A 5,392-nucleotide genomic window follows, 5' to 3' on the forward strand; every position below is an offset into this window, starting at 1 on the left:
CGCCAGTTCTATTGCAAAGTGCTCGGCCAAGACAAGCACTCTGGGGGGGTTTGCGCACGTTGTGGTGTTTGGATAAATTGAGGCTATGGGAGATTTTGATGATCTGGTGTTTCTAATTCAACATCAACATACAAAGAAGGCATACATATTTGTTTACCAACTGCTGGTACACGGTGACACATCTGGCCCATAGCCTAAAATATACCAAATAATTTTTTTGTATGAGCAATAATAAACCTAGGCCTACTCATTATTGGCCAGATCTATGTCATTTTCTTTCCTTTTCATTTAAATATTGTGATGAAATAGTCCAACAATAAAGGCCTCATCTATTGAGCCATGCTGGTTAAGTGTGCCTTGAATTCTAAATAAATCACAGACAGTGTCACCAGAAAAGCACCCCCACACCATCACACCTCCTTCTCCATGCTTTACGGTGGGAACTACACCGTGTCTCACAAAGACATGGTGGTTGGAACCAAAAATAATATGGACTTGGCCTTTTACCAAATAGGACTATCTTCTGTATACCCCCCTATCTTGTCACAACACAACTGATTGGCTCAAACGCATTAAGAAGGAAATAAATTCCACAAATTAACTTTTATGAAGACACACCTGTTAATTGAAATGCATTCCATGTGACTACCTCATGAAGCTGGTTGAGAGAATGCCAAGAGTGTGCAAAACTGTCATCAAGGCAAAGAATCTCAAATATAAAATATATATTGATATGTTTAACACTTTTTTTGGTTACTACATGATTCCATATATATTCTACAATGTAGAAAATAGTAAAAATAAAGAAAAACCCTTGAATGAGTAGGTGTGTCCAAACTTTTGACTGGTACTGTATATATATACACTGCTCAAAGAAATACAGGGAACACTTAAACAACACAATGTAACTCCAAGTCAATCACACTTCTGTGAAATCAAACTGTCCACTTAGGAAGCAACACTGATTGACAATACATTTAACATGCTGTTGTGCAAATGGAATAGACAACAGGTGGAAATTATAGGCAATTAGCAAGACACCCCCAATAAAGGACTGGTTTTGCAGGTGGTGACCACAGACCACTTCTCAGTTCCTATGCTTCCTGGCTGATGTTTTGGTCACTTTTGAATGCTGGCAGCGCTTTCACTCTAGTGGTAGCATGAGACGGAGTCTACAACCCACACAAGTGGCTCAGGTAGTGCAGCTCATCCAGGATGGCACATCAATGCGAGCTGTGGCAAGAAGGTTTGCTGTGTCTGTCAGCGTAGTGTCCAGAGCATGGAGGCGCTACCAGGAGACAGGCCAGTACATCAGGAGACGTGGAGGAGGCCGTAGGAGGGCAACAACCCAGCAGCAGGACTGCTACCTCCGCCTTTGTGCAAGGAGGAGCAGGAGGAGCACTGCCAGAGCCCTGCAAAATGACCTCCAGCAGGCCACAAATGTGCATGTGTCTGCTCAAACAGTCAGAAACAGACTCCATGAGGGTGGTATGAGGGCCCGACGTCCACAGGTGGGGGTTGTGCTTACAGCCCAACACCGTGCAGGACGTTTGGCATTTGCCAGAGAACACCAAGATTGGCAAATTCGCCACTAGCGCACTGTGCTCTTCACAGATGAAAGCAGGTTCACACTGAGCACATGTGACAGACGTGACAGAGTCTGGAGACGCCGTGGAGAACGTTCTGCTGCCTGCAACATCCTCCAGCATGACCGGTTTGGCAGTGGGTCAGTCATGGTGTGGGGTGGCATTTCTTTGGGGGGCCGCACAGCCCTCCATGTGCTCACCAGAGGTAGCCTGACTGCCATTAGGTACCGAGATGAGATCCTCAGACCCCTTGTGAGACCATATGCTGGTGCGGTTGGCCCTGGGTTCCTCCTAATGCAAGACAATGCTAGACCTCATGTGGCTGGAGTGTGTCAGCAGTTCCTGCAAGAGGAAGGCATTGATGCTATGGACCGCCCGTTCCCCAGACCTGAATCCAATTGAGCACATCTGGGACATCATGTCTCGCTCCATCCACCAACGCCACGTTGCACCACAGACTGTCCAGGAGTTGGCGGATGCTTTAGTCCAGGTCTGGGAGGAGATCCCTCAGGAGACCATCCCCCACCTCATCAGGAGCATGCCCATGCGTTGTAGGGAGGTCATACAGGCACGCGGAGGCCACACACACTACTGAGCCTCATTTTGACTTGTTTTAAGGACATTATATCAAAGTTGGATCAGCCTGTAGTGTGGTTTTACACTTTAATTTTGAGGGTGACTCCAAATCCAGACCTCCATGGGTTGATACATTTGATTTCCATTGATAATTTTTGTGTGATTTTGTTGTCAGCACATTCAACTATGTAAAGAAAAAAGTATTTAATAAGAGTATGTCATTCATTCAGATCTAGGATTATTGTATCTAGGATTTTTTTGAGCAGTGTATATATATATATGAGCATCACCAAAGTGCCATAGTTGCAATTTTATAAAAAATATTATTTGTTACTTTATGCTGCCTACTGCCTAAAATTAGGCTTGTTTTTTTTTTCTACGAGGGAAATTCTCATTCGGCGCTGTTGGATTTGACTGTTGTCCGACAGAAAGTCAGCATCCCTTTAACTGCAACCAAGCGTCCGTTGCCATGGGTACAGCGAGGCAGCAGAGAGAAAGGGGCACGAGTGTCAAGGCTAGATAGGTGCTAGCTATCAAAAGTTTACTCAACGACGAAGTTGCTTTTGTATACATTTTATAAATGTCACTATTTAGGGACAATTGTAACTTTCTTGTTTCCCTGTGTGACTATAGCTAAAACGACTTGCTCAGCTGCCGAGTTGACTAGCTAGCTAGGCTACAACTAACTACCTTAGCTAGCCTGAGCTAAGCATTGAAATGGCAAGTCTGAGCAAATCCACTGCTGGCAAAACTCCCAAAAAGGAGGCGAGACCCCGGACCCCGCCAGGTATGTAGAATATAGCTCGCTAACATAGCTGTTATACTATTAGCTAGCTAACTAATCACATACACACCTAACATTATCCTCCTGATATGGGTGAGAAGAATGTAGCAGGGCAGGTAGATGGTTATGACTCAGGTCGTTGGAACTATTCCCCATGTCATTGCTGTAAATGAGAATTTGTTCTCAAGTCAACTTACCTGGTAAAATAAGGGATAAATACAAAATAAGAGAGAGAGAGAGAGAGAGAGAGAGGAAGAAGAGAGATAGGAAGACGACCACCAAGGACACAGTGACATCTAATTTCCTGTATTTACTTTGTGAAAGCGACATTGGAGGCATAGGGGTGTATTTGTTTACGTGGGGCTCTGGTGTTGTGTGTGTGTGTGCATACAGTGGCTTGCAAAAGTATTCACCCCCCCCCCCCCCTTGGCATTTTTCCTATTTTGTTGCCTTACAACCTGGAATTAAAATCGATTTTTGGGGGGGGTTGTATCATTTGATTTACACAACATGCCTACCACTTTGAAGATGCAAAATATTTTTAATTGTGAAACAAACAAGAAATAAGACAAGAAAACTGAAAACTTTAGCGTCCAAAACTATTCACCCCCCCAAAGTCAATACTTTGTAGAGCCACCTTTTGCAGCAATTACAGCTGCAAATCTCTTGGGGTATGTCTCTATAAGCTTGGCACATCTAGCCACTGGGATTTTTGCCCATTCTTCAAGGCAAAACTGCTCCAGCTCCTTCAAGTTGGATTTGTTCCGCTGGTGTACAGCAATCTTTAAGTCATACCACAGATTCTCAATTGGATTGAGGTCTGGGCTTTGACTAGGCCATTCCAAGACGTTTGAATGTTTCCCCTTAAACCACTCAAGTGTTTGCTTTAGTAGTATGCTTAGGGTCATTGTCCTGCTGGAAGGTGAACCTCCGTCCCAGTCTGCAATCTCTGGAAGACTGAAACAGGTTTCCATCAAGAATTTCCCTGTATTTAGCGCCATCCATCATTCCTTCAATTCTGACCGGTTTCCCAGTCCCTGCCGATGAAAAACATCCCCACAGCATGATGCTGCCACCACCATGCTTCACTCTGGGGATGGTGTTCTCGGGGTGATGAGAGGTGTTGGGTTTGCGCCAGACATAGCGTTTTCCTTCATGGCCAAAAAGCTCAATTTTAGTCTCATCTGACCAGAGTACCTCCTTCCATATGTTTGGGGAGTCTCCCACATGCCTTTTGGCGAACACCAAACGTGTTTGCTTATTTTGTTCTTTAAGCAACAGCTTTTTTCTGGCCACTCTTCCGTAATGCCCAGCTCTGTGGAGTGTACGGCTGAAAGTGGTCCTATGGACAAATACTCCAATCTCCGCTGTGGAGGTTTGCAGCTCCTTCAGGGTTATCTTTGGTCTCTTTGTTGCCTCTCTGATTAATGCCCTCCTTGCCTGGTCTGTGAGTTTTGGTGGGCGGCCCTCTCTTGGCAGGTTTGTTGTGGTGCCATATTCTTTCAATTTTTGAATAATGGATTCAATGGTGCTCCGTGGGATGTTCAAAGTTTCTGATATTTTTTTATAACCCAACCCTGATCTGTACTTCCCACAACTTTGTCCCTGACCTGTTTGGAGAGCTCCTTGGTCTTCATGGTGCCGCTTGCTTGCTGGTGCCCCTTGCTTAGTGGTGTTGCAGACTCTGGGGCCTTTCAGAACAGGTGTATATATACTGAGATCATGTGACACTTAGATTGCACACAGGTGGACTTTATTTAACTAATTATGTGACTTCTGAAGGTAATTGGTTGCACCAGATCTTATTTAGAGGCTTCATAGCAAAGGGGGCGAATACATATGCACTCACCATATGCACTCACCACTCAATAACTTTTCCGTTATTTTTTTGTTGTGGAATTTATTGAAACAAGCAATTTTTTTCATTTCACTTCACCAATTTGGACTATTTTGTGTATGTCCATTACATGGAATCCAAATAAAAATCCATTTAAATTACAGGTTGTAATGCAACAAAATAGTAAAAACGCCAAGGGGGATGAATACTTTTGCAAGGCATTGTATCTGTGTGTGTGTGTGTTTGTTTTTGCGTGAACGCTGGTGTGTGTGTGTGTGCATAAACAGGAAACAGTCACAAAAGAGAGTGCATGTGGAGCCTCAGTGTCCCCGTTCCCTTCCATTGTGTGCCAAGGTCACCCAGTATGAGGGAGGAGACTCCTGCAGCTTTTATTTGATCACATCTAAGGCCTTCTCTTATTCTCTGCAATGTGCTACTCTCATCTGACACATAATGTACTGAGCCTCAGAACAGGTGGCAGGGTGGGGGGAGAAAAGGTAGAAAAGGATAGAAAAGCAAAAGATGAGCGGTGGGTTGTGTGGTGGTCATGGTAACCAGGAACAGACTCAAAAGATAAGCGGTGGGTTGTGTGGTCATCATGGTAACCAG

This window comes from Coregonus lavaretus, assembly GCF_964263955.1.
Source record: "Coregonus lavaretus genome assembly, contig: HAP1_SCAFFOLD_171, whole genome shotgun sequence".
In the NCBI taxonomy this organism is placed as follows: Eukaryota; Metazoa; Chordata; class Actinopteri; order Salmoniformes; family Salmonidae; genus Coregonus; species Coregonus lavaretus.